The sequence below is a fragment of the Psittacula echo genome, assembly GCF_963264785.1.
Source record: "Psittacula echo genome assembly, chromosome: 1".
NCBI classification, from domain to species: domain Eukaryota; kingdom Metazoa; phylum Chordata; class Aves; order Psittaciformes; family Psittacidae; genus Psittacula; species Psittacula echo.
Genome location: NC_137735.1, coordinates 18,146,965 through 18,168,507, shown reverse-complemented (window position 1 = coordinate 18,168,507; position 21,543 = coordinate 18,146,965). Strand labels below are relative to the sequence as shown.

Sequence of the window (21,543 nt, the reverse complement as noted above, 5' to 3'; positions counted from 1 at the left end):
GTAGACAAATTAGAAAAGTATCCAGAAGAAAATAATTATAATTTACTATAATAGGGCTTTGTTCAAATACAGATTGAAAATTGTGTTGAGGTAGTTTGTCTAAAAATGCAATAATAGGAGAGAATGTAAATCCTGAAGAATTTGTTTGGTAAAGAAGAAAGATTTTGGGTTTTGTGTTCACAGTAGCTATCACAAGAAGTAATTGGTTTAAACTGCACTAGAGGAATTTTTTGTTAGGTGAACAGCAGTAGGTGACTTCTTTAGTCCTTTCTAGTTCTGTAATATAAATCTATAAATTTGTTTGATCCCTTTACTAGGAGTCATTCATAGCAATATATGATATGTGCATTCTATTGGCAGGCCAAATGTTTTTAGTTGGCAGGGATCCCCACTGAGGACCTCAGTACATGGGTCTGCCTTCTTTTCCAGCATGTACTTGCTGTCCTGTGGTGCTGGGTTTGTTGTTGATATATGAGGCATCCATGGTTAGAACAGCAGAGAAATAAGATGCAAAAAGGTTTTAGTAATTAATATTAAATTCTGGCTCTATACTAAAATTAAGAGGTACCCTGAGTTTATTAATACTATATGTTAAAAAAAAAACAACTGTTAAGAAAAGGCTTTTTCTCTCTGTTTTGTTCTACTATCTTTCATGTGATTAGCAATTCTGTAGGATACTACATGCAAGTAACATTGGATAGAAAATACTTGATATTAAAAAAATGAATAATAGAAATTGCTTCTGAATAATTTGTGTGTAATTTGTGTACTCAGTTGTGAATACTACAGCTGTGCTAAGGTGCTAAGTCTTCTGCTGAGCTGAAGGTAAAGATGAATTTAATTGCCTTTATCACCTTTAGATTTAGTTTTCCTTTCCCCCTTACAAAAGGGTTGCCTTCTTGACCTTGGCATTTACTATTCAAATGAAATTGTGTAACAAAGTATAATAATGCTAAAAAGACAATAAAGATCAACTGTGGAATCAGAGGCAATATTTTCAATAGCTTGTACAAGGACAAGTGTAAATCTTGCAGAATTCTTAGTTAACATGTATTTTATAATGAAAGCAAGCCATGCAAAGGGATGTTTTAAAAACACATTTTTATCAGAAGCTTACAATGCAAGTAAAATATGGAGTCACTTAAAGGGTCCTGTCTATATATCATCCTCAGTTCCAGAAGGTATATAATGTTAGCGTGTTAGTGATTAACAGTGATTGCTCTTAAAAGCTTTTCATTTCCTCAGGGTACCAGAGAACATTCCCTTGCTAATGGCAGTATTCCCTAGGCATTGCAAATCATTAACTAATGTCCCTAGATCTAAGGCAAAAAGGTACAAAGTATAGTGGATAAAATAAGCCTTCTGTCTGTTTCTCCAAGAATGATTATTTTTAGACTCCCAGAAATTAAGGACCTTGATAATTCTCTGTGTAATAGAGGTATGGAAAAAGAGAATAGGTTATAAGGAAGTATTTTAATTGATTACCTTTTTATCATTTTTTGAAAAGAGGAATCCAGATGTTTATATGCTTCTGTGTTGTAAGATGTAAGTTCCACTTACATCAAAGAAGTGTCTACCGTAATACGTGGTAATACATCTTTATTGGGTGTTTCATTTCCTTATCAGTATATGATAATTCAAGCCATGCATGTATAAATATCGTTGACTATATAAAATTAATAAGCATGAACTTCAGGTTTTTTGTATTTAATATAATTGCAAAGTTATCAGTTACTTTCAAAAATGCTGTAAAGCATGCCAAAGGCTAGTGACTGTTATAAATCAGTTTAAAGACATAGTCTTTAGCTGAGAGACTTCAGAAATGAAGGATTTCAAAACTTTCAGTTGAGTTCATGTTTGTTTTGTTTCTTACATTTATCAGTTTCTACTGCAAAATTTGGTGCTAGATCACAATTCCTGTCTCCCCCTGACAGTGATGAGTCACCCGCTTCTGCCTGCCACAGGCCACCTCACTTCTCGTTCTGCTTCTTTCGGATCCAGCTGAATGCTATCCTGCCAATATCTCCTCCCATGTATGTTTTACGTGTGTGTTTCATGCACCAATATATGCTGGTAACCACCGAGCTAGAAAGCAGCATTGCTTGTTGAGCATGAGCCAACAATGTGTCCTTATGGCAAGGAAGGCAAACGGTATCCTGGGATGCATTAGGAAAGATATTACCAGCAGGTGTAAGGAGGTGATTCTTCCTCTCTGCTCAGCACTGGTGAGGCCACACCTGAACTGTTGTGTCTAGTTCTGGGCTTCCCAGTAACAGAGACATCAGCATACTGGAGAGGGTGCAGCAAAGGGTCACAAAGATGACTAAGGGACAGGAGCACCTCTCCTGTGAGGAAAGTTTAAAAGCTGGGTCTGATCAGCCTCAAAAAGAGAAGGATCAGGTTGATCTTATCAACATATAGAATCATAGAATCACAGAATGGTTTGGGTTGGAAGGGACATTCAAGATCATCTAATTCCAACCCACCAACCAGGGGCAGGGACACTTTCCACTAGACCAGGTTTCTCAAAGCCCTATCCAACCTGGCCTTGAACACTTCCAGGGATGGGGCAGCTGCAGCTTCTCTGGACAACCTCTTCTAGTGTCTCACCACTTTCATAGTGAAGAATTTCTTCCTAACATCTAATCTAAATCTCCTCTCTGTCAGCTTAAAACCACTCCCCCTTGTCCTGTAACTGTCTGCCCTTGTAAACCTTTAAGGATATTTTCATTAATTTGATTTTCCAGTGTAGACGAATTACATGCCAAATCCAGGAAAATGTAATTCAGGCAGAAGGAGCACAGGGTCTCAGAAGCATTTCTGTGTATATGTACACACCTGAAAGCCTTACAAAGTCTCAGATCACACTGTAGTATAGCTGATGCTCTAGGACGCAAGAGTAGAATGTAATTGCAGGAAAGGCACAAATATTACTGAAATGCTTGTCATGACAATGACTATTTTGGTAGCAGTCAAGGTCAACATTTGAAATACAGGAGATACAGGAGTGTTGCTCCCAACTAGAAGGAAGTGCAGCAGGGGAGCCAGGAGACCTCCTTGGATGGATAAGGAGCTGCTAAGAAAATTCAAAGGAAAAAGGCTATTTTTATATTATATTTATATAATATATTATTATATATTTATATATATATATTTTTATATATATTTTTATATATATTTATATATATTTATATATATATATTTTATATATATTATATATTTATATAATATATATTTATATATATATTTCTATAGAAGGTGGAAGCAGGGACAGGCGGCCTGGGAAGAACAGAGGGATGCTGTCCGGGAAGCTAGGGACCAGGTGAGGAAAGCTAAGGCCCAGTTAGAAATAAACTTGGCTAGGGATGTTAAAGATAATAGGAAGGGATTCTATAGGTACATAGTGAGAAAAAGACAGACTAGGGACAATGTAGGCCCCTCCGGAAGATATCAGAAGAACTGGCTACCTAGAATTTGGAGAAGGCTGAGGTTCTTAATTACTTCTTTGCCTCAGTCTTCACTGGCAAAGGCTCTGACTGCACCACCCAAGTCTTGGAAGGCGGATGCAGGGACTGTGAGAATGAAGACCCTAGGCCCACTGTAGGAGAGGATCTGGTTAGAGACCATCTTAAAAACCTAAATGCACACAAGTCCATGGGACCTCACGAAATCCATCTGCGGCTCTTGAAGAAGCTGGCAAATGAAGTTGCTAAGCCACTGGCCTTCATATTTGAAAAATCATGGCAGTCAGGTGAAGCTCCCGACGACTGGAAAAAGGGAAATATAACCCCCATTTTCAAGAAGGGAAAATGGATGACCCAGGGAATTACAGACCAGTCAGTCTCACCTCTGTGCCTGGCAAACTCTTGGAGCAGATTCTCCTGGAAGGCATGGTAAGGCACATGAAAAACAAGGAGGTGGTTGGTGACAGCCAGCATGGCTTCACTAAGGGGAAATCCTGCCTGACCAATTTGGTGGCCTTCTATGATGGGGCTACGGAACTGATGGACAGGGGCAGAGCAGTTGATGTCATCTACCTGGACTTGTGCAAAGCGTTCGACACTGTCCCACATGACATCCTTGTCTCTAAATTGGAGAGACATCAATTTGATGGGTGGACCACTCGGTGGATAAAGAACTGTCTGGATGGCCGCATGCAAAGTGTTGTGGTCAATGGCTCGATATCCGGCTGGAGACCGGTAACAAGTGGTGTCCCTCAGGGATCAGTGTTGGGACCAGTCTTGTTCAACATCACTGTCGGTGACATGGACAGTGGGACTGAGTGCGCCCTCAGCAAGTTTGTCGATGACACCAAGCTGTGTGGTTCAGTTGATACGCTGGAGGGAAGGGATGCCATCCAGAGGGACCTCGACATGCTTGTGAGGTGGGCTGATGCCAACCTTATGAAGTTTAACCATGCCAAGTGCAAGGACCTACACCTGGGTCGGAGCAATCCCAGGCACAGCTACAGGTTCGGCAAAGAAGAGATTCAGAGCAGCCCCGCAGAGAAGGACTTGGGGGTGTTGGTCGATGAAAAAATGAACATGAGCTGGCAGCGTGCGCTCGCAGCCCAGAAAGCCAACCGTATCCTGGGCTGCATCAAAAGCAGTGTGACCAGCAAATCAAAGGAGGTGATCCTGCCCCTCTATTCTGCTCTCGTGAGAGCTCACTTGGAGTATTGTGTGCAGTTCTGGTGTCCTCAACATAAAAAGGACATGGAACTGTTGGAACAAGTCCAGAGGAGGGCCACGAGGATGATGAGGGGACTGGAGCACCTCCCGTATGGAGATAGGCTGAAAAAGTTGGGGCTCTTCAGCTTGGAGAAGAGAAGGCTGCGTGGAGACCTCATAGCATCCTTCCAGTATCTGAAGGGGGCCTACAAGGATGCTGGAGAGGGACTATTTATCAGGGACTGCAATGACAGGACAAGGGGTAACGGGTTCAAACTTAAACAGGAGAAGTTTAGATCAGATATAAGGAAGAAATTCTTTACTGAGAGGGTGGTGAGGCACTGGAATGGGTTGCCCAGGGAGGTTGTGAATGCTCCATCCTTGGCGGTGTTCAAGGCCAGGTTGGATGAGGCCTTGGGTGATATGGTTTAGTGTGAGGTGTCCCTGCCCGTGGCAGGGGAGTTGGAACTAGATGATCTTAAGGTCCTTTCCAACCCTAGCTATTCTATGATTCTATGATTTGATGATTTAGCCATTTTGAAATTTCTATACTATCCTTGAAAAATGAGCTTAACAGAAGTACTAAGCCCTCCCCAGTGTCAAAAGTTTGCCCCCAGCACTCTGGTTTTACAATCTTTCTGCACTCTTGTTGATGAATTGTTGCTCAGCTGCGATCACAGTAGAACCTTTCCATTTTGTATTTGGCTTCCTGTCATCCCATTTCTCGTAAACTGAAATTATGATTGCTTCAGTCATTAACCTTTCAAACCAACGGCTCTGTGGCAGGTCTAGTACAAGTGGTACTTCACAATAAATTGTAAAGACTATCAAGCATGCACTCAGCATGTGGTCTGTCTTTCTCTTCTGTCCATTGATAGGTCTGTCACAGTTTTAAAAATGTCCCTGAGCTATGCCAGAGCTATGCCACATTTCCGTTTTAAGAATATTTAGATAATGCATTTGCTGGAGAAAAGATGCTTCTGTGCTAAATGTAAATATTAATGATATTTCATTTTGGTTGATTATGTTCATAAAAAATAGCAGACCTGTAGAACTCTGTGTTGGGAAACTACTCGACTTTCCCAGAAAAGTGAAAGGATTTTTTTCAAACATTTATCTTAACCAACTGTATACAGAGAAAGTGTAAATTGAAGTCATGCATGCACAAAAGCATCCCTGGATACGTACTGTAGCTTTAAATTGGCAGCTTCATATTTGTGACATTCATTGGGAAAACATTTTTCAGTCACCTTTCTTCCCTATTGCTGTTAGCAAATGAGGCAACAATGACAGTAAGAAAATAACTCTGATAATGTTACAGTTCAAAGATAGGTTCGCCCATTACACTACCTATCCATATAAGAATACATTTGTGCATAACTCAAAATATGCTAATTTATTGAAAGATTTTTCAGCTTCAGTTATGGTTTGATGGAAGCAGTCTATGACTATATGTTGCATTTGTGAGTCTTGTAGAAATTTTAATGAAAACTCATTTTACAGGTTATAAATCTCATTTATTTATTGTCTAGAGTATTTGACTTTTGCATGACAAAATACAACTATTCTTATTGTCCTTTTCTGGAAAACTCCTTTTCTTTGTTTTTCTGTTAGTATCTTACAGGAAAAAATAAAAAAAGAGAAAATGCTTGTTTTATCTAATTGACTATATTCCAAATCTAATGAGTAGGAAATAAAAATATACAGTTCATGTCATGTGGATTTATCCCTCTAAGGTATGCATATATGTTAACTGTAAGAATATTCATAGGATATTTTTGATATCTTGAAGTTGGTGACCTCTAGAGGTCTCTTCCTGTGAACAGTTCCACCAGTGTGTGATCTGAACTGCCACATTCAGATAAATAATTTAATATACAGAATTGACTGGTGGTTTCAAACTAATTCTGTTTCTGTATTGTGCATAGCAGCCCAATCCCCTCAAAACTTCAATACACTTACAATGTGAGTTTCAACAAGTGAACAAAAAAATTATAAATTTGATAAAAGACTTGGAAAAATTAAGTTGGTCCGTGTCCTGGGTTCAGCAGCAGCAGTCAGTTTTTCTCCCTCTTAGTAGCTGGTGCAGTGCTGTGGTTTTGACTTTCGGCCTGGTAATAATACTGATAAAGCCGATGTTTTCAGTTGCTGGTCAGAATGTTTACCCCGACCAAGGACTTTGTGAGTCTCATGTTCTGCCAGGGAGGAGAAGCTGGAAGGAAGCAGGGACAGGACACCTGACCCAAACTAGCCAAAGAGGTATTCCATACCACAGCATGTCATGCCCAGGGATGTAACTGGGAGTTACCTGGAAGGGCACGTCCTCTTCTCGGTCGGGCTCTTTTCCGGCGGGCAGTATCGTATTGTCTTCCCTTGTTATTTCTGTTATCATTATTATTATTGGTGGTAGCAGTAGTGATTTGTGTTATACCTTAGTTACTGGACTGTTTTTATCTCAGCCTGTGGGAGTTACATTCTTTCAATTCTCCTCCCCATCCCTCTGGAGTTGGGGGGGGAGTTGAAACTGCGTGGTTCTAATTTACGGCCTGGGCTTAAACCATGACAGTTCTGTAGAATAATTTTTTCTGTGTAAGTGTTTTCTCTACACCTGCAATATTTTGTTTAATGATGACGGTTAGGTATATACGGTGCATTTTGCAGTACATGCAATAGCTTGTGCAAAGCCTGAAACATCTGAATGTTCTAAGACTGGTTTAAGTTTTCTTTGTATGTGTGATATTCTAGAAACGCTAAATATGTTTAGTTTGTTCATTGTAATTGGATATTACTTGATAAAGAAAGGAGATACGAGAAATGCATCTCAGTGTCCTAAACACTGATTTTTACAGTTTACTTTTACGTTTATGTTTATTCTGTTTGCACAGCCTCTTATCTAGGACTACTGAAGATGTACAGTTTTGTCTTTCACTTTTGTCTTTCAAATGTAGTTTCTATGATAATCAATGACTTGTTTAGAATTTATTGAATACAAATGGAAATGTGTCTCCTTGCATTATATTTGTGAGACAGTAAAAGCTGACAAGGAACATTGGCATTTAACTTTAAAAGAGACTAAGAAAATGGGTGATTGTCACAGAGTTTGAATACTTCTGTGATCATCCGAAAAGAGTTTGAAAGTCCATTCTATTTTCCTTGCTTCCTTAAACTTTTCCATTTTTTCCAAAGCGTCACAAGGTGCAAGTACAACATAATGCTCTTAGTTTATGTCTCTGGAACAACATGTATTATAAAACACAAGATTTCATACTATGAGAAATAACACTTCAGCTTGGAACAGCTATCTCTGAGTCATCAGTGTCCCCCATCTCACTATCAGTAGGATATTTTCAGTTCATTGTGATCCCATTCAGTTCCACACTGAATCCATGTGTTTGTATTGTAATGAATAAATGGAGATTCAAGATTAATATAGACCAGAATACAGAGAAAAGACAAAACTGAGCACGAGTGACAATCACACTAGTACAAGAGTATTTTGCCACTCACATAGGTCCTCCAAAGCTTGTTCTTGTAGATCAGTAGCTTAGAACTTAAATATGCTTTTCACCCTCCCCATGGAGACAGCAAGGAATATTTAATTTCACCAGCAGTAAGTACAATTGCTTTTCCCTCAAGATTTGACAACTATCTGTACTTCTTGGATTACACAGGATTTAATCTTAGCAAGAACAAACCTTTCTAGATGCAGGCTTTCTTCTGACCGAACAGAAGAGAGCCTGGAAGAAAGATATATGTCAGTTAAATGTTCCCACCTAGTTCTCTTGGCTAACATGAAACAACATTTAAACCATTTAACCTATACCCCTCTGTGACTGAATATCAAACAGGGGATGGGGTTGCTCTACTGTATAACAGTGCATGAAATGTGCTCATTGTGCTGTAAGTTTTTACAGAGGTGTTGACTGTTCTGCAAAGGCATTGTATGAATAGTAGTGTTGTGGATACAAAGAGGATGTGTATACAAACAAGCATGGGTCATGCCTCTTGCATATGAATCTGCTAAATTCATAGTATAGAAGTGCCAATAAAATGGGAAAAATCAAGGAAGTTCTAAATCTTAATAGAAAATCAGATAGTGATAATACACACTGAAAATTAACACCTTCCCATGTTAGAAAACTCCTGTGACTTGCTTAGCCTTAATAAACTAAATAGACAACATCACGATGAAACTCTAAGCAGGTAAACCTAGAAGTTTGTCAACAAAATATGTCAACAGCCAGATTTCTGTGAATCCATCTTTTTCTGCCTAAAGAGAGTTCCTGAAGACATATGTAATACACATAGCTCAAAACTCCATTTTTTAAAAAATTGAGTTATTATTTACCAGCTGTGCTTCAGATGAATTGTTTTCTCAACTTGAGATGACAGAAGAAAAACTTAAAAACCAAAAACAAACCCAAGAAACTTGGCAGAATTTTGTTATTTTGTTTCAAAAGCACTGGCATTTATTTACTAGGGGCTTAGAGGGAACTTTTTCATATTTCAAACAAGGCTATGTGAAAATCTTTTAACAAACTGAGCAATAAATAACACTTGCATTCATTATATGTTTCCATCGGGAGTTAGTGAGTCAGGAAACTCAAAACTTTTCAAATAGAAGAGTGAAAATAATTTAGAGGTACAGTATGACAGATCTAGTGTATAATTGTCAGTCGTCTCAAATTTACAGACCTTAATGCGTTCAGCAGAGATATTTGTTTCATTTAGTCTCGCAGTTGCTGGCAAAGATTGAAATCTTTTTGAAAGTTAATAATGAACTTGGTCTTTACATTTCTATTCATCTCATGACTTACTGCTGTTCTTGGAGATACTTCACATTGTGTTCACTTGGGAAAAACTGTCATCTAGTATACCAAGGACTGTCTTTGTAATAGTGATTGCTTACTTCTGAATTATCTCTGAAAAAACGTAGATGCCAAGTCGTTAATAAGCAGCATATAAAAAGAGCACCCAGTATCTATAATAGTCCAGAGAATCAAATACATCTGAAGTTATTCTTTACTCTAAAAATGTCAATATTGTGTTCTAGTGAAATGCTATTCCTCTGTGTGCTAGTCAGTCCTGCCTATTTGAAATGGGCAGTACCCTGTCCTGTGCACTCTCATGAGGGCTCACAGTAAGGCATGGCATCACTCATGCCAGGATGACACTTGATGCATGGTATATTCCTTCTGCTCTGCCAGCCAGCTGCTCAGTGTAAGTCATCTGCTGGTAGAGCTGTTTTCTAGCACAGAGATTTCATGTGTGATATCTGAGGAATATAAATTTTTATGTACTAGAATATGAGCATCAAAATATCTTCTTTGGCTACAGCCCATGCAGTTACTTTTTTGCTGCACCTGGACTTAACATTAAAAAGCTTGGTACTGGAGTTATATAAATTGTTGGACTTTGGTTTCTGGGTAATAAAAGGTAACGCTTGGTGCAATGCAGCACTGATAATCCTGTCATTTAAAAATTTAGTGAATAGACACCTCTTATTCTCCTTTCTCCCACTTGTCCCCATTTCTTCATGAAGTGAGATGAATACTAACTGCACTGCTATAAATACTGAACAGTTAAAACATCATTTGAGAAAACAGCATTCAAAAATGCGTTTACTTGTATTTCTTGTTACTGATTTTCTTACTTTTAAAGAGGTTTTATGTAAAACAATTCTGTAGTAAATCCTGTACTAAGTTATCTCCCTGTTGCACTGCAGTTCAGGGGCACGAAGAGGACACACATATTTTCAGATGGGCATCCTAAGCCTGCAAAATGAGAGAAGAGGCAGTAAATACATATTCTAGTGATACTGCTGGATGTAGCAGTTCATCTGTTTCGGTCCTGAGTACTTCAAAATTTTATAGTCAAAATCTTCTATGTTCTGGACTCAGGGATCTGTTCTGAATACCAGGAAATTCCAAGTAAATTTGGATTTTTGTAATTTTTTTCTTGTTTAAACTCCAGGGCAATTTAAAATCAGGAGTGTGTAATTTTTGTCAGAAACCAGTGAAACACATCAGAAGTCCATTCTTGATTTCTACAGAATTAATTTCTGATTAGAAATGTCTTTAGATTTATATATATGCTGAAAATAAACTCTTGTAAATCTTCAAATAAAACAGCAAATCACAAGTGACAAAGCATTAAGGTCAAATCTTTCAGGATCATAGAAGTTTATTACAAGTTTTGGGCCAACTTGCATTTTCCTTTGAGTGAAAGCCTAAAATCCAGTATCTGACAGAGCCTATATTCTTTAGATCAGCTGGACATTTGCACAGTTGCTCTCCACTCTGTTGCTAACTTTGAAGTAGAGGAAATTTATTCAACCCAATCAATTCTGTTGTGGAATATACTTAAAGGACCTTAGATATGGTGAGGATAACAGAAGAAGTAGGAGCCAATAATTCAGAAGATGGCATGATTCAGTAAACACAGCATGAAACTTGAAGCAAAAAGAACAGCCTTTTGGCTCTCTGGCTTGCTTACTTTCTGGCACACACCTTTAAAAGCCTTAACTATCACGCTAAAAAGCCTTCTGGGTTGCAAAAGTGCTTTATACCAGAGCTTTGCTGCCTGCATGGGCTCCACATTGACGACTGCCTAATTTAATGTCTCTGGTCTGACAGCCAAAACCATTACAGCATCCCTAGCTATCTGAGAGATGCTTCCTAACCTCCTCTAACAGGCTTTGGGAACAAAGCGGGAAGCAACAGTGGGGGAACTGGTGGCTGTGGGAAACTGAACTTTCCCAGGAGCTGGAGACAGCAAAGTTCATCCTTTGAACTTCGAAGTTCAGAGAAATGAAGGAGAGAAAAATGAGCACTGAATTCCTCAGCATTAAGACTGTGTGTGATTTGAAAGTGGTTTGTGGGCAACATATTTGAGTGAGACCGTCTAGCCCACCATGACCAAGCTCCATATCTGTCAAGTGGAAATAACAGTAACCTCATGCCTGAAAAGAGCACTGACCTAGGAAGCACTCTATGTGGTATTTCTAAGAATTATTTTCTTGCTCCATTTATGCACCTCTGATGCTGTAACCAGCTTCACTGTGGCCTCAGAAAAAGAAGTGTCAAGAATAATTTTTTCAAGTAAACCCCCAGTAGCTGGATATAGCAGTATTTATCTCTGGCACACTATCTACAAGTAATTATAGAACAAACACATGATTTTGCTTGTGATCTAAAATGTCAGCACAAAGCACTGGATCTAGGTGCAAAGGAAGCATATTGTGCAGGCTACCAGATTTGGATCAATAGGCAGGAAATCTAGGTTCAATAACTAACTGCTATATTGTCCTGCTGAACAACCCAATTAATCTCACATTCTTTTTTCACCTCTTTCCTAAGTTTTTAGGGCATAAACTCTCTGTTAGTGTTTCTCCATGTCCTGATTAATGCATCCCTGGTAAAAATGACTGTACCATAGGTGATGCATTACTATTAATAAAGTTTTAAGACAGGTAGTGTTTCTTACCTTCTGCCAGAGCAAGATGAGAAAAGAGTTACACAATATAAAACAGCAAAGAACTTTAATATGAAAGCAGATGCAAAATTAGATTCATCTTGACACCAGAGAGTAATGGAAAATTTGTTTATTGGTTTTTAACTGCCTCTATAGGTTCACCAATTCTGGATACTTGTAATATTTAGCTCCTGAATTTATGTTGTTACTCCTCTAGGCTAAAAATCCTGCCTCTTTTAAAGCCAGTTGCAAAAAATCATTTATTTTAGTGAAACGTGCCCAAATGTCATGAAGATTTTTTTTACCCTCTTCATGTGTTTTTCACTACAAGAATGCGTTCTCAAGGATTCCAGAACTCTAGACAGAAGTGTAGCAATTACAGTTTTGTTCAGCTGATTTGTCCCCCACCACATTAACTGTCTGTGATGAAAAGAGCTGACCTGTTCTTACACTCTGTCAGATAACTGTAATTAAGCGGTAATTGGTTCCAAAATCTTCCAGTCCATTTCCAGAGGAAGATATTCCTATAAGGCAATACCAAAAATGTATATATTAATTTTTAACCAGTAGATAAGCAGGTACATGTCCTTGTTGCCTATGCTGGAAAAATCTAATCCTTTTTCTGGTTTCTTCAGAATATTTTATGTCTTTACTCCTACATTAATAAGCCGTGAAAAAGTATGCATCCCAATCAAGACATTCCTGCCACTCAATTGGGAGCATGCCAAGCCTCTTCAGAGCTCTCAGTTGTTCAACAGAGGACCTAAACCTGGAGGTTTCATGTTTTGCTCTGCAAACAAGATGCCTTTCTGCATTTGGTTATTGCATTCTGCATTTAAAGTTCCTTGGAGCAGTGTTTCAAGGCACTCTGAGAATTAGTTTTCTGCTTCATTTTCCAGTGAAGACCTAATTAGGATCCTAAAATTGAAGCCCATCCCTTTTCTGTTGATGTAACTGTCTCAGCACTAAACAGTCCCTGAACAAGCTAGAAGGTTATGCACAGGGATCAATTATTTTTTCTGTTTCTTATTGCTAAGTAGGATAATTCTCCAGATCTGAGTCTCATATGATCCTTCAGACTTGATCAAACAACCACACTGAATCTGATTTCCAAAAACTCCACTGCATTTCCAGTAATGTTGAAAAAAAATAAATCAAGTCATATAGCATCTGCTTTACTGAACAAGAAATGTAGGACCATCCCCTGTAATGGAGCCCAAGTTATAACAGCCTTATTTTGTTATTTCATTCTCAGAAGCTGTAGTTCTGGAATGAAGACAAATTTTATGAGCCCTAAACTTAGATTTTGCAAGATGTGCTTATGCCCAGCAATTTCAATCTCAGTTTCCATAGGGAATGATACAACTATGAGAAATTACAGCTCCTTCTTAGGCCTAGCCTGTACGATAGATAACTCTTTTTCAGATGTGTCTGATTCTCTGTCTTTTTCACTTCTTGTTATTTGTTTTAACTTGGAAGTGTCTTTTGACATTTTTTTCTTTGTTTCTCTATGTTCTTCATGTTTTCACATTTCACAAAATAGGCCAGAAAATATCAACACCATTTATTTAGATTTATCTCAATATTTAGTTCCAATGATTTGACTTATGCTACAAATTTTACATATGCTGACATAAGCAATGTATCGAATATCCACATATAAGACAAGGAAAGCTTCAGAATATGCTAAAGGACATTCATGTATTTTGTTTAGATTTGTTTTGCTGTGCTAAAAAGTTATCAGCTCATATTCTTGTCCAAACTTCAAATTCCGTTCTGTTGCTTTTCTCATGGCTTTAGAGAATAATGTAGAAATAATCTCTCATTTGTAAGTAGCAATGGTATATCTTTCCCTGTCTTATGGAACCTTTCACTTCTCTTTCTCAAAGGTGTTTAGATTTATAGCTCAATGTATTTCCATGAAGCCCACTCTGGCCCATGAACAGTAGAGCTCTAGTGGTTAAGTACCTTCTCCATATCATGGACCGATGCTTTAAGGAGCCCTTTGGGCAACAGAATAAAGGAGATGGTGTGATGGGAGTGCAGATGTGACAGTGGGGGTTTGGAATATAGAGAAGGGAGCCTGTGATTGAATGCCAGAGAGCCTTCTGGATAAGGCACGTAGCCCTCACTGTGTTAAGAGGGAGGAAATATTTATTGCTATGGACTGCATCCCTCTCAGAGCAGCTTCATACACCTCATTCACTTAATTGGTTCTGATTTTCACCACTATATCAGGTCCTACTTATGGTAATGTCAGTTTTACAAATACTTATAGAATCATAGAATAGTTAGGGTTGGAAAGGACCTTAGGATCATCCAGTTCCAACCCCCCTGCCATGGGCAGGAACACCTCACACTAAACCATGCCACCCAAGGCCTTGTCCAACCTGGCCTTGAACACCACCAGGGATGGAGCATTCACAACCTCCCTGGGCAACCCATTCCAGTGCCTCACCACCCTCACACTAGAGAATTTCTTCCTTATATCCAATCTAAACTTCCCTTGTTTAAGTTTTAACCCATTACCCGTTGTCCTGTCACTACAGTTCCTAATGAATTGTCCATCTCCAGCATCCCTATAGCCCCCCTTCAGATACTGGAAGGCTGCTATGAGGTCTCCACGCAGCCTTCTCTTCTCCAGGCTGCGCACAGCCCCAACTTTCTCAGCCTATCTTCATACGGGAGGTGCTCCAGTCCCCTGATCATCCTCATGGCCCTCCTCTGGACTTGTTCCAACAGTTCCATGTCCTTTTTATGTTGAGGACACCAGAACTGCACACAATACTCCATGTGAGCTCTCACGAGAGCAGAATAGAGGGGCAGGATGACCTCCTTTGACCTGCTGGTCACGCTCCTCTTGATGCAGCCCAGGATACGGTTGGCTTTCTGGGCTGCGAGTGCACACTGAAGCTGACTCACATTCATTTTCTCATCGACCAACACCTCAAGTCCTTCTCTGCGGGGCTGCTCTGAATCTCTTCTTTGCCGAACCTGTAGCTGTGCCTGGGATTGCTCCGACCCAGGTGTAGGACCTTGCACTTGGCATGGTTAAACTTCATAAGGCTGGCATTAGCCCACCTTACAAGTGTGTCAAGGTCCCTCTGAATGGCATTCATTCCCTCCAGCATAGCAAAAACCTTTGTTAAAGTATAAATGTATTACTATATAAAATATAAATAATGAGTACATTTGGTTTCCAGTTTCTAACCTGCTCCCCCTTGATTCTTATGCTCTTTGCCATTTCTGCAAGCTGACGGGATTCTGAAGGAGCTGAAATTCCTTGGGTTTCATCATAGTTAGCACTAAGCAAATATTGACCTATCTGCCTTTACAACAGCACATCTTTGAAAGAAAGAAGAACCACCACTGAAATACTGAAATAACATCAGTTAGGACACGCTTTCAGGCTGAGTGTCTTTCATGCAGGCATGTGTCTCAGGAATGAAAAACTCGCAGTGTTCTTACTTCATGATTAAAGAAAATCTGATTTGGTGTCAGTACTTAGTGTCCTCATCCAGCTGGCTGACAAACAAAAAAACAGATCAGCATTTTAGACAAAATATAGTTGTTTTGTTTTTTTTTTTTTTTACTCTGACACACTGAGGTTGCTTCATAAATACCTTGTGCTAAATTCAGGCTTTCTCATTGTCAGATATGGCTATAAAATGTTAGTAATTATGATGGAGCAAGCTTGCTAACCTTAAGCAGAAGGTTGTTAGAACAGTTTCCTCCTTAGTGAATCTTCTACTTTTTGAGGGTACAAGGAGCTTGTAGAGAAAGCAAAAGCACCAGCAGAGCTTCTAAATTCTACCTACTTCATGTAAAAAAAAAAAAGAAAAAAAAAAAGCCCCCATGGTTTTAATGCAGGGAATTGACATATACTTGACTATTGCTGTTGGGGACTGGTAATGTCCTTCATTCTGCTGAAGTCAATTGCTTGAACTGTTCTAAGTGAGTGCACCTGAGAGACCAGCACTTGCCAGCAAGGAGCTATTCCTCCTCTCACCTAGAATATCAGTTAATTTGAAGGGACATGATCAAAAGCAGTCACACAGGAATGTGTGAAAGGCATGTCACACAGAAGCAGTGCTCACCTAAATAAAGCTTTTCCCAAGAGTCTGAGTATTTTGTCTTTGCCAAAGTGTTTACAGCAAGCTACACTGCTCAGTATCTGAAGCATGGGTTCTGCTACATTTAGTTTAATTATAGCTCCTGCCAATTTGTGAAGTCAGGATTGTAAAATGCCCTCCTGCAGTGACAAGTAAGGCCAGAAACAGTAAGTAGGTTTCAGATGCCAGGGACTCATCCATAAGGTTTGGTGTGTCAAGCTTTGGGGTGACCTTTTAAGTTCAAATCTTTAGTCATGTTGTTAGCTGTTGTTTTACTGCCAGTGCTAATAATAAGAAACTAAAAATTACACTAGTTAGTGGGATCTTTGCTAAACAAACAATAGCACTGATTAAAAGTGTTGCTGGCACTTTTCCCACTGCATAGTGGAAGCAGCCAATGTGTTGATTGTTATTTACTGTGTGAAACCACTCATGCTGGGTGTGAACCAGTTCCTTTATTTCTGCTTGTTTTCCTCTGAAACTGCCATAGCAAGCAGAGAGTGGGAAGAGGCTTTTGTTCATTAGAGTATCTTCCAGTGGAGGCTCAAAATCGTGTACATCTTTGCTGTGCCATTTGGAAACATTATTGTAACTTTCCTACATACTAAATAGAAGAAAGAAGTTTTGTATTTTACGTGGTAGGACAAGGCTTAGAAGGAGTTTTTACGTGTATTTCACTAGTGGATTTCAGTGGAGACTTATGCTATCAAATCCACTCGCTTCCACGATGTTCCTAGAAATACAGACTGCCACCAATAAGCTATAAAATGAGTCCACAGGTCCTGTGGTAGAAATTATAATGCAACAACCTGAGGTGTTGCCTTTGTGAACCTTTAACTGAAGTGATTTCACTGCACTTTAGATCAGGGAGGAAACATCAAAAGGAAGGGTGTCCCTTTAGACTCAGTAATTAGTGCATTCCATTTGGGAATGCCTCCTACATTCTAGGTCCTCCTTCAAAAGCAGCTTATGCTTTACACTTGTAACTATAAATAGGCAAATTCATAGGAAGGTTTTAGAGTAGGGACAAAGACTGAGATAACCATCCCTAACCATTTAACAAAAAACCACTTTCTTTCACATTACTCTCTCTTTCATCCCATACAGCTCCTACAAAGAAGAGAAAATATTTCTTCACCTCTGTTTCTAGCTTTCAAGGCTTACAAGTATATTCAAGTATGTAAGACTACAGTATGTTATTTTATGTTCTAATCTATAAGGCTTAATTCTGCAATAATTGAGAACGAAATAGTAAGCTGTTTTAGGAAGAAATTTTGGCCTTTTTGAAGTCATCAAATAAATCTGGTCTGAGATACACCTTTGGTCAACATATTTCATCATTCATCACTGTTTGATTACAGCATCTTTCTGTATGTAAACCAAGAACTGTTTCAATAAAGAAAAGATGCTGTGAAAGCTGCTTCTTTTTTATAGCCCACTCCTGAGAAAACTAAGATGAGAAACCCATCTTTTACCCATCTTTTCCAGTGCAGCCTGCCTGTGCTCATCTTCCCATCTCTGAACATTTCTCAGTAATTAACAGCAGTTCCTTCAACAGCTTTGCAGAAGAAAGGCAGGTAAGGTCTGGATTTATTCCTATTATATCATTGGCCTGGCCAGACGCCAAAATGATAGGTGTAAAGATAGAATAAAACCAATTGTCATCCTTTGTGAGTAGTTTGTGACACTGTCCTGCCAGTCACTCTTCCAGTCCTTTGACAAACTGGCTTTTGTAGTAGGCAAACAGCAAAGCTCAAGAGGAACACAGAGGTGGGAGAATAATGTAATTGCCTGATCAAAAGAGCCGAAGCAGATATCTCTTATGTAGTCATTGCGATTATCTCCTACATGCACTGATTTCCTAAGAACCATCAAAGCTCCCATTTGATGTGTTGAGGTTTTAAATGATATGTCTAGACAAAGGAAACAGAATGTTTCTGTCATTCATCTAGTTTCAAAAAGAGGTGTTAAAAAGGAGGAGCCCAAATACCCACAATACAGAATTCTAGAAGTTGCCAGTTCAAAGAAGCTCTTCAGAGAAATGACTGTAATACATTACAAAGACACAGGGTTGGGTTGTTTGTTTTTTTTTTTTTCTTTTAATTCATAGGAGAAGTAAGCCCTTGAAACTTTACCAACACCTAATGGACAATACTTATAGTTCAATCTCTGTGAATTCATTGTCCTCTTGGGTGAATCTAACTGTGGCAGAAAAACAGCTTCTCTCCTCTCCCCATATCTTCTTCTGTTATTTCTTCTTCTAGAAGTATTTAGAGCAAAGGAAAAGAAAAAAGGAAAGGAGCATAAATATGTTTGGCATCTTTTTTCTTAATCTGCATTAATGAGTAAAGAAAAAGATCTTTTGAACTACCTAACTATTCCCAAGTTAGTTTTCCCAGTCTTAATTTCTAGTGCTTTGTTCAGCCACATTTCAAATATTTCAAGAGAGGAGGTTTCTCTGAATTAGTGTTTTTGAGGCTGCTTCACAGGCTAACGCATGTCATCTTCTTTAAGCACATATTTTCATGTATTTTTCAGACCACATTTGCTTTTCCTTTAATGACATCAAAACCTTCCTTCCCCCAGAAACTTCGTTTTGTTTATATTATCTACCTTGAAGTCCTGCTAAAATAATTTTGCTTTTATTAGCTGCTGCTGCTTTTTTCCCTGCTTTTTGTGTTTCTCCTACATTGGCCAATAATGTGATCTGAGCTCCAGCAGTGCCCTTTTATCATATGTGTTCTGCCTTTTTATGGAAAAAAACCCCAAAACAAAGAGCCCAGTATCAAAAAAGAGCCTTGAATTCTAGGATTACTTTCAGGAGAAAAAGTTAATCGCACTAGTAGTCACTTAAAAATAAAAAGGTGATGAAATCTATTCCTGATGAATATATCAAAGGTTGTGAATGCTCCATCTCTGGCAGTGTTCAAGGCCAGGTTGGATAGAGCCTTGAGTGGCATGGTTTTGTGTGAGGTGTCCCTGCCCACGGCAGGGGGGTTGGAACTAGATGATCTTAAGGTCCTTTCCAACCCTAACTATTCTATGATTCTATGATTCTATGTATTCCTACTAGGCACACACACACAGAGCACATGTATACATAAAATATATATACCTGTATACATAGCCAGCCACACAATTCACAGATGCACAGAACAGTCACATAAACACAGGCAGCACCAACAGCCTTCTCTGAGGCTGAGCAGGTTGTGAGTCCACAAATGAGAATACGTACATATATATACACATATATACTGTGCATAAGAGCCCTCAAGGCTGTAGCCCCTCTGCAGTTGCCGGTACAGACCATCTCATGTGCACACACAAATCTGGCCAGGACTCCCTGGGTCCCAGGAGCCAACCCCACCATGGTGTCATAGTTAGAGATCTACTCACACCCTGGGTCCTAGGTCACACCACCTGCTCACCAGCTCATCCAGCTTGCTCTTTTCTAGCACTCACACCCCTGCACATGCTCCAGTTGTTGCACCAGGGATACATGGGCCCTCCAACCCGCGGTCTGACCTCAGCTTCTGCATTCATACCCCTGTGCTCACTCATGCACACACAGAATGCAGAGCCATTGCCCAGAGAAGTGCTGGAAAGGAGCTTAAGAAAATAGGACGGACTGCCCTGGTCAGGCACAGGGCATGGCCAGAAAAGCAAACTGACCAGCTAACCATATACATGTGGACAGGACTTTTTATCCCCTTACCCCTTTATTTTCCTACACTTGTTCCTCCCCAGATTACCTAAATCCTTCCCTTTCCCCACCTCTTCTTTGCTACTAAGCATCCCATAATAAGACCTGTGCAATCCTGAAATGCTCTTCCTCTGCATCCTGGAATGTGTCCACCACCTTGAAGCAGCAGCCCTCTTCAGTCCAAGCATTCACTCATCTTGGTGCCCTGACACTGGGGCTGAGGCTTTCCTGGAACAGCGCCAGGAAGTGCCAGGACAGTGTTTCCCTTCCTCTCTGTCCTTCATTTGGGTTCCTGCTTACCTTTGTACCTCTGTGCTCCTGTGGGCTTGTGGAGCAGGGCCTTTGATGGTCTGGTGGTTCCTGAGATGTCCTGGAAGCAGCTAAGGCAGGGCATTAGTTGAGCTCCCTAACCTGCCATTGTTTCTTTGTGCTACTCTGTGGGTGCACAGACAAGCTTTTACCACATAAGCTAACAAAATCCAGCATTCGACCAGGAGCAGCATGCTTATAAAATATAAACAGTTTTATTAAATAGAAATAAAATATAAACAAGTTTAGCCTAGAAGTATATTAGCTTGTATTTTTGTTTTCTACTCTGCTTGAAGTATATTCACTGGCCTGCAGACACGACTAAATCATTTTATACCATGTTAGCTGGATATTAGCTAATTTTCAAAGCCGTAAAGCATAATAAAGCCCTAAAAAGCCAATTCCTGCATTGGCCCTAGAGGGAAAATGTGCAGCAGCCACTGAATTCTCTCCTTCCTGTGTCTGCAAGCTGTAAGATTTTTAGACAAATTTAGGGTATAAACTTCTCCTAACTAACATTTTTGCATGTCCTACATCAGGACATTATCTGCTACCATTAATTATTTGCAATAAAACGCATTTTGATCAATAGCACACATACTGACTTACATTATCTTCAAATAGGTTTTTTTTAATGTCCAAATAAGTAATTTTTCAATATTGCATCTGCTTGCCAAATTAGTATCACCTCTTTTTTGTGGCCCAGAAGTGTAGCGGTTGCTGAAAGAGCATTGTGTTTTCCTGTTTGCCATGAGAATTTACATATCGGTGTACCATGTTGCTATCATTTATACTCCCTTGTGCTGGAAATCCTGAATTTCACCTCCTTTTTTCCCAGGAAACAGTTCTCTCTCTGCATCCTTTGGCTTCTCTTACAGAAACAGCACAAGGCAAGATCTGACACAAAGCGAAAATGCAGAAGAATATTAAGAAAGAGAATTCTTTCATGCTTTTCACAAAAGGTGCCAGTTCTTAAAAGTAAGCTGAGATTTTACATCTGTCTGACTGGAAATTTGCATCTATCTGATGCCTTCTTGGTTTGATCTTGGATTGTTATGTCTGAAAAATTGAGTAATATTTGGTGATAGCCTGATAAAGGATTACTTGTGATGGAGCTTCTGAAAGGAAAGATTAGGATCTGGAAAAGATTTTGAGATGTGGGGATTCAGAGAGAGGCTGTTAAAATGGTTTCTTCAGAGAACTAGGAAACAGAGACTATGTGAAATAGGGCTTGGTGCTCTATTGCAAAGGTAAAGGGAAAAGAGACACATGGGAA

The 21,543-nt window shown here is 39.3% G+C and overlaps 1 protein-coding gene across 8 annotated transcripts in view; it reads left to right on the top strand.

Annotated features, from left to right (window-relative positions):
- KCNIP4 (potassium voltage-gated channel interacting protein 4) overlaps positions 1-21,543 on the top strand; it is a gene marked incomplete at both ends in the record, with an annotated part of 444,699 nt that overhangs the window by 392,748 nt on the left and 30,408 nt on the right. The window lies entirely within an intron of this gene.